The sequence below is a fragment of the Ursus maritimus genome, unplaced genomic scaffold (assembly GCF_017311325.1).
Source record: "Ursus maritimus isolate PB19 unplaced genomic scaffold, ASM1731132v1 scaffold_13, whole genome shotgun sequence".
Classification (NCBI taxonomy): Eukaryota; Metazoa; Chordata; class Mammalia; order Carnivora; family Ursidae; genus Ursus; species Ursus maritimus.
In genome coordinates, this window is record NW_024423675.1 from 22,583,081 (window position 1) to 22,594,807 (window position 11,727).

General features: G+C 47.3%; 1 long non-coding RNA gene across 2 annotated transcripts in view; it reads left to right on the forward strand.

The window, feature by feature from the left end:
- LOC103676985 overlaps positions 1–11,727 on the forward strand; it is a 37,220-nt gene that overhangs the window by 13,257 nt on the left and 12,236 nt on the right. The window contains exon 1 of one of the 2 annotated variants that reach the window (XR_572286.2): positions 4,448–5,104. The exons of the other annotated variant lie outside the window; for it this stretch is intronic. This is a non-coding gene — a long non-coding RNA (uncharacterized LOC103676985). Of the gene's footprint in view, positions 1–4,447; positions 5,105–11,727 lie in introns of those variants that run through there. 2 annotated transcript variants of the gene reach the window in all.

The window sequence follows — 11,727 nt, forward strand, 5'->3', positions numbered from 1 at the left end:
GTTTATCTTCCGATATCTGTGCGCGGTTTCACGGCTCCCCGCTTCATACCTCAATACTCAGCGCTGGAGATGTTCATTTGTAGAGATCCAGATGTATCTTCCTCCGTCTCAGGTTGATTCCATGGATGTTCAGGCTGGTCTGGTACCTATCCAACTCGATTCAGGGGACCGGCTGAAAAAGGGGTCCCCTACTCCTCTGCCATCTTAACCCAGTCTCCTGATTTGATTCTTATTTTTGTTTTAATTTTCCCTTTTTAAGTTGTATTTTCCATATTGGGTTAAACATCTTTTGAGGTATCCTCCCAGGCCATGATCCCCTTCTTCTGAGAGATGTTTCCCCCGGCTGAAAAAGGGGTCCCCTACTCCTCTGCCATCTTAACCCAGTCTCCTGATTTGATTCTTATTTTTGTTTTAATTTTCCCTTTTTAAGTTGTATTTTCCATATTGGGTTAAACATCTTTTGAGGTATCCTCCCAGGCCATGATCCCCTTCTTCTGAGAGATGTTTCCCCTAATCTCAGGTGAGGGCCTTGTTTGTCATGTAATTCTTTAAAGTAACTATTCCCTAACTTTTTAAAAGATTTTGTTTATTTGAGAGAGAGAGAATGCACAGACCGGGGGGCGGGGAGGGGCAGAGGGACAAACAGACTCCCTGCTGATCATCACAGAGCCTGAGGTGGGGTTTGATCCCAGGATTCTGAGATTAGGACCTGAGCCCAAGTCTGACGCTTAACCGACAGAGCCACCCACGTGCCTCTCTACTCCCTAATTTATCAAATGATAAACCTGGAGGTTTAGCCTGTCAGTGGGATAAAACTTCTTACTAATACTCACAAGAGATTTGCTTTCATGTTAGTAATTAGAGAGAGAGAGAGAGATGTACATATATACTACGTATCTGTATAAGTTTGTGTATATTACACATATTCGAGCAGGACCCACCTAACTGAGCGTTTGACAGAGTGAGGGAAACCCAGCTGAAACTGACATGAATTCATTGGCTTCTGTAACTGAAACATGGAGGGCAGTCTAGCTTCAGGAATGGCTGAATTCAGGCACTCACAATACATAATTAGGAATCTGTAGCTCGACTGTTTTCCTCTGTACACTCAGGCAGGCTGTCCTGACCTCACAAGCTCCAGCAGCCCCAGGCTTACATCCCACTGGCTGGAAACTTTGGTGAAAAGAGAGCCAAGTCGGGTGATAGGGTCTCACTGGGATGACTTGGTTCATTTTCCTAACCCTGCTCCCAGCTCCAATACCCTTTGGCTCTACAGAATGGGAGTGGAAAGGGGATAGTTTTCTGATAGAAAATTACCAGAAGAAGGGAGATGGATGCCAGGCTGCATATCAGCAGGTGTCCTTTCTAAGATTTCACTTCCGTTTCTGCTTCCTTGGGCTCTCTCAGTACTGGACGAGCATCTCCCACTGGGGCCTGGGTTACCACGTGCCCACTGAATTCCCAACTCAAGACAGAAAGTGCCTTTTGAAAGTGAAACAATGAGGTTGTTTCTTAAGGAGCTTTAAGAAAATACTTCCTCCTCCACTCCCCGCTTGAACTTAATCTTTTATATTTCCATCAGAAATAATTTCTAGTGTTCTTTCATCTGCAAATAAGAGCTGATGTTGTCTTTGTCTGCATGTATTATTTATCATTCAATTCATGGTGTGTCTTTGCCGATCAGGATGTGGGTGTATGTGCCTGAATTTAAATGAGAATGTATCTGTGTGGTCAAAGAAATCGCTCAGGAAATCATCTCCCAGAAGAGGCTGGGAAGGCAGCAGCTTGGTCTTGTGCTGGGTTATACCAGATCCTTGGATCTCCAGAGGCTGGGGAGCCCCTCTCAGCTCCAAGATCACTGGGCAAGTGTGGATCTAGAAGCAGTGAGGGTACTTCACGGATCAAACACAGCCTCAATTCAGCCCAATGATGGGTTTCTAGATTACATGATGGCAACGATGCAGAGTGGATGGCTAGCTTGCATCTCGAAACTGATGAGAACTCACTGCCCATTCTCCTGCTCTATGGTTTATAATTTCCCTGAAAAGGGACAACTGCAAGGAAAAGGAGCTGAAATATAATTCACGAATTCTCTTCTATTCTTAAGTGGTTATGAGTTTTCATAGTTTGTTGGTAGGAATTAGAGGTGCTAGTGGCACAAAAAATAAAAAAAAAAAAAAAGCTTGCCAGGGAGTAGCCGGGTTCTGAAAATAATATTCTCCCCATGCCCCATCAAAGGGCTTCTATCCCCATGGCAACAGGCGAACTCAAGGAGAAACGCTGGAGTGACAAACACCTTGAAGACCTTTTGCTCACTCTGCGGACCTAGGTTTGGTTTTATTTGTCCTGGCTGCAAACTGCCCACAGGGGCAGCAGCTAATGGCCCGGGGCCCTCAGCGCTGCAGGCTACATGCAGAGCAGCCTAGACTTTACCTTGATAAATCCCCGAGTGCAGACCTCTTTGGATGCACCTTTAAAGAGATTTTATTAAAAGGCCACACGCTTTTTTAAAGAAACACAAGTTGGAAATTTTCCTTTAGCTTCGTTGAAAAAAAATTTTTAGGCAAAGCTCCACAAAGGGGTTTCGGTTTCTTTTCCCTCCTTCTTCCCTTCCCCAAATGTTAACGGAGTGAATGAAATACAGGCAGAGACCTGGCTCACACCTGAATAGCTACAACATGTGGCCCCGCGCGCTCCCCGCTGCCTGGCGGCACACGCGGCAATGCGTACCGGGCATCGTGGCCTAATGAACTGGAAGGAACGTCAAACAACAAGAATTCCCTTTGCGAATCTCATCCTAGAAAACATTTCAACATCAAACAAGTCCTTCGAGTATCGTGTATTGTGTTAATGGACAGGCTGTCCCTATAGACGCTGCCGGAACCCGTGCTCCGTGTGAGTTATGATCCTGGGAATAGGGCTGCCTTTCCTTAGCCCTTTTGCTTCCTTTCTTCCTCCTGCCCCTCCTGTCTTCCCTTCGCACTTTTTAGAGAATCTCTTTAGTCCCTCACTTCACGGTGACTTACGTTCATTCCTCATGGAGAACGTCCTCCCCTTAAATTTCACTGCAGAGAAATGTGGCAGATTTCAGAACGACTCACTTCCAACTAAGCATGGGGAGTGAGTATGTTCGAGATGGAAGGCTTCTCTTGGCGCTGGGATCGCTTCGTATTCTTTTCTCCTTTGGGGGACAGAGTTCAAAGACAGCCTTCTCTTTGTCTCACAAACACAACTTGTCTTGGGTATGAGATGGGCAGTGCCTTCTAGAGTCCCCATCATATGCCATAGAGCTGAGTGGTTGTGGTCGAGAGTGTAGACGGAGGGGCCAGGCTACTGGGGTTCGAGCTCTAGCCCTGCCATCAACACACGGTGGTACTTTGGCAAATCACTCCTCTCTGTGCCTTCATTTTCTCCTCTTTCAAACCAGGACAACGCACATCATAGGGTCATTGTGGAAATTCTGAGTTAATTATGTCAAGCACTCAGAACGGTGCTTGGCCCTGTTATTAGTCAGAGAGGGATAACACGTGGCTAACATCTTTTAAATGTTTACAAGGAGCCAAGGATTGTGCTAAGGGTTTTGTAGTTTTCACATCTAACCCACACAAAGCCCCGTGGGGTGCGAACTCTTCCTACTGTGGTCTTGTAGATGCAGAAACTTGTTACCTGACGCCCCTCGGTGAACTAGCAGCAGAAACAAGCTACTAATCTGGTTCTGTGTGGCACTGAAGTACATACACTTAACTACTATGAATTTTTGGGTTTTTGTGTGTTTTGGTACTGGGAAAGGTTTGGGTGGGCGAAGGCAACCTTTCCGGAGAGTGATCTTTGTCTTAGTAGTAGTACTTCATTTGGGCTTGAAAAACGAATTCCCATTCCATAGTTATTAGATCTATGCAGATCATTTTAACTAGTAAGGATATAAGTGGGTCCTCCCCGTGAACGTTTTGGTGTGCACACAGCTCTCAGATTCCCAGTAGAAAACACGTGGACTGAGGAAAGCTTGGCCAATTTCAGAGATGGATCCAGAGCCACATGAAGGAAGAGGAGTTGGTAGTGCCTTGGAATGGCTCCTTCTCCTCCCTGAAAACACCAGCCCTCCGTTCTAATAAAATCCGTCTGGTTGTCACCTCGGAGGACACTGAAAAGTATTGAGTCCAGAATACAAATTCTGATGAGAGCAACAAGGCGCAGGAGAAGGGGCTCTCCAGGGGGGAGAGACCAGGCACCGGGGAGTACTTGAGGGTAGCAGACACCTGAGGTTGTCTGGGAGCTCCTCAATGGAGAAGTTGTCAGGCAAAAGAACCATTGAGGATCACTTTCGTTTTACAACTTTGCTTAGCTCTGGCCTTGGGTAGCCTGGGAAGGTTCTGGGAGCCAACAGCTATTGTCCTCATGTGCCAAATCTCAGCTTCACACACACCATCTATTCTTTGGGGCTGTTTGGTACTGTTACTGTGCTTAAATTACACCCTGTTAAAACAACGGCCGTACTAATTTTTAAAAATCCTGCTGGGCACATGGGCTGTCTGGAAATTGAAGCTGCCCTTTGTTCTTTCCCTCTTTAGCATGCATATTCTGGCTAACTGATAACCAAACCCTGGCCTCCTCCAATAAACTCAGGGCACCGCTCTGTCTAGCAATGAGTATCTCTGTATTTACAGAGAGTCATCCCCTACTCCTCACCTTCTATGCCATTCGTGGCTCTGTCTCAATTCACAAAGGAAACATTTCATTCTCTTTTTCTAATGGACAATTGCAGAGGATATTGGCTATCCTTCGGTTGGTTTCTGGACACCAGACCTCTTCTCAAGGTCCTCGCTCCATCTTCCTTGGTGTCCTGCAGTCCCGTCACCTCCATAGAAGAGGCTCTAACTGTCATGCTTCTGCATTTATCTGCTATTCCTCTGAGAACGGCATGAAGCTGAGCCTCATTTTTCCCAACTGTCAAATGAGTCCAATAGAAGTAACCAGTGCGCAGGACTCCCGTGAGGATGAACTAATAACGCGCAGAGCGTCTGTCCCAGAGCCGCACGCAGTGAACAGCAATGAGTGTTCTCCCTCCAGTCTTGTTGGAGCCCGGTCTTGTGTCCTCTTATAAAAGGTAAGTATATTACAGTATCTTCTAGAGACTCATGAGAGAACCTTATGATTTTCTTTAACTCCTTGCAAGCTGGTGCTAATTTCCTTATGCCTCTTTTTTTTTTTTTTTGAAGATTTTATTTATTTATTTGACAGAGAGAGAGACAGCTAGCGAGAGAGGGAACACAAGCAGGGGGAGTGGGAGAGGAAGAAGCAGGCTCCCAGCGGAGGAGCCTGATGCGGGGCTTGATCCCAGAACGCTGGGATCACGCCCTGAGCGGAAGGCAGACACTTAATGACTGAGCCACCCAGGCACCCCATCCTTATGCCTCTTTTCATTAGCATTACAGTAATGCCTCACACTTTCTCAAACCTAGAATTAAAATCAGGCAGCAGCTATTGCCCTCAGTTTTTAGGAGGCATAAATAAACTTCTCTGAGAGACTTGGAGACTTGCCTAGTTCAAGGTTAATTAGCTCCACATCTGCAGAGTGCGTGCATAATGGTGCATTGCTCCCACCAACTTAGAAACCTGGTGATTAATCGATCTTTCGGGGCTTGGGAGGGCGCTGAGTAGCACATCTTGAAGGGTTAAGGTAACTCTGCTTGTGTTGGGTGAGGGTGTGGTCCATCTGTCCACAGTGATCAAGGGTTTCACATTGAGGGACACACCTTCTACAGGGAGTTTTCAGAATGTAGTCAGCCCTATAACAATAACAAGTACAAGGACTCACAAAGCAATAACAAGTACGGACTGTTTTGGACAAAACAGTCAGAATCTTTCACATTCATCCTCTTTGGATCCTAGAATCCCAGCTAGGACACTTCCAGGGGCCATTCTCTCTGCTGTTCTAAACGTCGGGCAGGTAAAGAGATTCTTTTGGGAGGGTAGGGGGAGGATTCTTTTTGGGACTGACTTTTAGGACAAAGCACCTTGTAAAGTTGTCAGTGTGGGCTCTCTCTAGTTCCTTCTTCCCAATCTTTTCCAGGACCTCTCGCATCAGATTCAGTCCCCGCCTCTACATCAGACTGTTCTTGTTAAGAGCAATGGTGACCTCCACGTTGCCAAGCCCAGTGCTCTAAGATCTCATTTTACTGGACCCATCAGTGCATTTGACACAGTCAACAGTTCTCTGCTGTTTCAGAAGTGTTCTTTGCTTGCCTCTCAGAAGCTTCCCGACCGTCCTCTGGCCTCTCCAGCTGCTCCTCGGGTTCCTTTGCTGATTTCTCCCAACATTCCAGACCTCTGAGCACAGGCCTAGGTTTTTGCACATCTTTTTTATGTGCACGCCCTCCAGTCTGGGTGGTCCAGTCTCATGACAGTAAATAATGCCACCAGGATGCTTGACTCCTCAACTCCTACCTCCGGTGTGTGCCTCTTCCCTGAGGTCCAGATTGCATGAGGAATTGTTTGTACACCATCTCCACCAGGATATCTGCGATGGGCTGAACGATAGCCTTCCAGAGCACATCCATGTCCTGGTTAGTCCCTGCCACCTGTTATGTCACCTTCAGTGGTAAAGGGGACTTTGCGGATGTGATTATGTTAAGGATGGGGAGATGATGTTGAGATGGGAAGATGATCCTGGTTATCTGGGGGAGCCCTAAATATAATCACATGTGGCCTTCCAAGAGGGATGTGCAGGGAGATTTGAAGGCAGAAGAGGAGGAGGCAATGTGACCATGCGGCGGAGATGAAAGTGGTGCAGCCACGAACCAAGGAACGGCAGCTGCCTCCGGGAGCTGGAGAGGCAGGGGACGGTTCTCCCCTAAAGCCCCCAGAGAGCACACGGCCCTACTGACACCTTGATCTTGGCCCCGTAAAACTGATTTTGGACTTCTGGCCTCTAGAACTATGAGAAAGTACGTTTCAGTTGTTTTAAGCCACTTAGTTTGTGGCAGTTTGTCACAGTGGCCGTAGAAAACCAACACCGTGTCTACGGGACGTCTGGAAGCCTGTGCACCAGGACCACAGTCCTGGGATTCCCTGCAAACCTGCTCTTCTCGTGGCTCTGTTTGTCTCACAAAAACAAGTCTGTACTTCTAGTTGCTCAGGCCAGAAGACCTGGAATCATCTGTAACTTCTCTCTTTATTCCATATTTCTCATCCCACTCTGCAAATCCTGCTTGCTTTTTCTTCCGAATATATCCAGAATCACCAGCACTGTCGCTACCATCCTGAGTCATCATCTCCTGTTGGAATCATTGCAAACACCTCTAACTTGTCTCCCTGTGTCCTCTCCTTGCCCCGGACACAGTCGAGAAGACCGAGCAGCAGCCAGAGATCCTTCTAAATGGCTCCCTTTCTGCACTGAGAGTAGAAGCCAACGTTCTTATGACCTCCAGGCCCCTGTCACCTCCCTCCCTTCCTCTCCCCCCATGCTCCTCAGCTCCTCTCACACCACCCCAGCCGCTCTGACTTCCTTCCGTTCTGTAATACTCCTGTCTTGGGCCTTTGCATGTGCCGTTCCTGCTGTCTGGAATGCTCTTCTCCCAGATAGACAGCTCACTCGCTCACCTCTGTCAGCTCTTTTAAATGTCACGTTCTCAGCGTGGCCTCCCTGCTCATCTTGTGTAAAACTGCCCCCCCCCCCGCCCCATGTAAATCCTCCACCCCAAACGTCCCTGCTCTCATTTCTGCTTCAACAGTTATAACTATCTGACGTACTATCTATTTTATTTGTTCATTGTGTCAACCATCTTTTTCCCTCACCAGAATAGGAGTTCCATGAAGAAATGGAAAATTTTTTTTTTTTTTTTTTTTTAGTTTTATCCATTGCAATGTCCCCATGCCTAAAACAGCCCCTACCCCATAGCAAATGCTCAATACACACTTGTGGAATGACTGATTGAAGGGATTTCCTGGTGGCCAGGAGAGTAGAGAGTCACAGCCCTTTCCCAAAGAGCTTGTGCAACCCACACGGGCTTTAATGGAGGTCCTCCAATGACCCACAGCTCAGAGGACTTTTGTTAAGTACAGGATCCTTTGTTTAAAGTGAAAAGAGAATAATTCCTGAGTTTTCTTTGGCCTCAGCCACTCCCCCGTTTGCTGTTTCTGTCCTTCATTCACAGGTGTTTTATTTCTCTTAAAGTTCTCCTGTTCTTCTGAGTTTCCAGGATTACATAAATTATGAGAAAGCTAGAAATATTCAACAGAAATAGATAAAAATCTAGGATCGTTTTGCTTTTTAATGTTTCAGTATTAGAAACAATTAAATGCTATAAAACATTCTTCCCTGCAGGGGCGCCTGGGTGGCGCAGTCGTTAAGCGTCTGCCTTCGGCTCAGGGCGTGATCCCAGCGTTCTGGGATCGAGCCCCACATCAGGCTCCTCCACTATGAGCCTGCTTCTTCCTCTCCCACTCCCCCTGCTTGTGTTCCCTCTCTCTCTCTGGCTGTCTCTATCTCTGTCAAATAAATAAATAAAATCTTTAAAAAAAAAAAAAATTCTTCCCTGCAAGGTCACATGTGGCCTTCTGAGATCCTTAGCCCTGCACCTTGTGCTCAGTTAAGTCTCCAGTGAATACAAGTAATTGCAAAGCACCCCAGCACCCATCACTCCCTCAGTGAACGCTCGAGTCCTGTTATGTATCCATGCTCTACACAGAAGCTAAAATATGAAATTAGGACTCACTACGCCAGAATGTATGACTTCGAGTCCTGTCACTGCTGCGTGGCAAAGGAGAGAGTTTCGACCAACAGAAGAACCTCGTTGGTCTTCTGTGCCAGGTATCATTTCTAACCACCCTAAAAATATTCACTAATTTAATCCTCATCACAACTCCAGGAGATAGGGACCATTACTAACCTCATTTTAAAAAATGGAACCAAGGCATAATTGATTTGCAAAAGCCACTTTACTAAGTTTCCCAGGGCTGCTGTAACAAAGTTCTAGAAACTGGGTGGCTCACATAACAGAAATGTATTGTCTCATAGTTCTGGACGCCAGAAGTCTGAGCTCAAGGTGTCATCAGGGCCATGCCCACTCTCAAGGCACTACGGAAGGACCTGGTCCAGCCCTCTCTCCCAGCTTCGGGCAGTGCCTTGGTTTGCGGCAGTGGAACCCCGTTCTTCACAAGGGAGTCTCCCTGTGTGTGTGCATCTGTGTCCAAATTTCTCCTTTTTATGAGGACACCAGTCATACTGGATAACAAGCCCGCCCTATGCTAGTGGGACCTTATTGTAACTTAACTAATTGCATCTGCCAACAACCTTTTTTCCAAATAAGGTCTCATTCTGAAGTACGAGAGGGTTAGGACTTCCACACAGGAGTCTTGGAAGGACATCATAACAATCATGCACCAGTGAGTAAGTGGCAGAACTGGGACTTGAACCCCGTTCTGTGCAGTGGACACCACAGTGGGCTATGCCCTATGTACGGACGGAGTAGAGCGCACATGGTGGTGGTGGTACAGGATGGGCCACTACATGCTTGACTCTGGTCCTGGCGTTTATTGCCATCACACGGTGCTCAGGGTACCTGCTCTCATTTTCTGTTTTCGTGGAAAAAAAAATACAACTGAGCCAGATGTTTCATCATTTTAATGGATTTTAGGTGCTATTGACTCTTCTATTGCCTTTCTGACAGTTTTGCTGGATCTCCTCTGGGATTTTAGGATGTGACAATAGGACGTCATTGAGTAAAGGATCGGGGTGGGTGGGCATGATGCCCCCTACCCTGGGCCTAGCCTGAACGCTAATGATTTATTTTTGCATTAATTAATCAGTAAATAATTACTGAGCTCTCTGATTTTGCTGGGCTGTGTGCTGGGCGCAGGGATAACCTGTGACCGTGTCAGACAGAAGGCCTGCCCTCTCGGAGCTCACAGTCTTGTAGCAGATGGGTAGTTATGACGGGCGCTGTGCAGAGGGGTTGCTGCAGGCCACGGAGGTCCAAGATCGAAAACCATGCAAGGAAGACAGTGGTGAAGAGGCAACTTTTATATTGAGGAACACCAAGTACACGTATGAGAAGTTCTGAATATATTTTCATACATAAAACAAAAAACAATACCGTGGATACACACATATAGGATTTAGATTGCTTTCCTACTATCCAGTGAGGAGAACTGAGAGGGAGTGGAGTGAGGAAAAATCCAAATGGCTGCGTTTCTGTGCCTCTTCCTTGTGATTTCTCATGTCATGCCTCTCATTCCCCCACCCCTACCCAACCTACATGAGAGCTGGTGTCAAGATGAAGCTGGAAAACAAGCCGCCGGGCAGTTAATAGTTACACACGTAGTGTCTGGAGTCTAGTTTCTGCTCAAGGTAGGATCCATTTTTATCTCAGTCCCCAAACACCAGAAATGGCTCTTTCCAACACACTCTTCACTCCCTCCATTTTACTAAAGGGCGTAGTGGCTCAGAGCACTCGTGGGCCCAGACGACACACCCAGGACAGCTCTTAGGGCAGTGTGTGTGTGTGTGTGTGTGTGTGTGTGTGTGTGTGTGTGTGAAGCCAGTCCCCAAGTGACAGGGGAAGACCCAGCTGGCAGCCAGCCTGGTGCAGTGTGTGGGACGGAAGAAGCAGCCACTCGGACCGGCAAGAGGCCAAAATGGGCACCAGTCCTCAGAGGAGACATAGTCCGGACAGGGCGACACTAGGAGAAGAGAAATCTGAACACGTCAGAACACAAACCAACACACTGGTTTTCACTAGTTCTTGAACGATAACGAGGTGGAAGTGGGTCTCAGGTCCCAAGGCCCACCATCGTCTGAAGTTGCGTGTTTAGAGAGTTCTAAGTGAGCTGTATGGCCACACGCATCTAGTTTCCATTCCAGCATATTGGTCAGTCTTTTCCCAGCAAACACTTTCGTTATGCTCCTAAAGTCCTTGATTGAAGAACCCTCTCGGGGATCACTTTTCAGGGTTGTCTGGATGGAGTGGACTCTACCCAATAATTCAAATCTATGCGGTGGCCAGAGCAGGAAAACTCAGAAAGCCACATTTCCTCCAGAATGGCACTTCGACAAGGCTTGTTTAAGTCTGAGTCTGTTAAAACTTACACCCCAATTCCACAGCGGGACTGTGTCTTGGTTTTTACTTCCCATAGTGCCAAGTACTGTGCACCGTAGGCATTAAATCAATATAAATAGATAAAAGAGAGATGTTGAATTCAACGACATGTTCTGGTGTTATCAGTAAAGCTTGCACGTTTTGGGCAGGGGTTTTCAGACACCCTGTTCATCTAGCCTTCGTTGGGCTCCCGAGACCTACGAATCTTCGACCCTCTAGCCACATCCTGTTGTGCGTCTATGCTCACAGCTAAAGTGCTTGTGAAGCAGCCGACTCTCCTAAAGTCCCAAGGGGTACCGATGACCCCCCGACGATGCTGGCTGACCGCCTCCAGAGTAGTGGGAGCACTGCTGTTACTGTCGGTTCATCGGGAGCGAGCTGAGACGGTCCCTGCTGAATGCGGAAGAGGGCAGATTCCAAACGCACCTCACATGCAACTATCTCCACCTTCCAACAGGTCTTTAAACAGGTTCTCTCACCTTGAGAGGCAAGATATTTGATACATAGGGTCAAGGTGTGGATTTTACTTCTTCTTAAGGGGATCAGAGGACTCCCATCCTCGGCGTGGGAGCTCTTAGCGTCGTGAGTCTGGGATGCGAATTGCCGGGGGGTGGGGTGATGATTGTCCTCC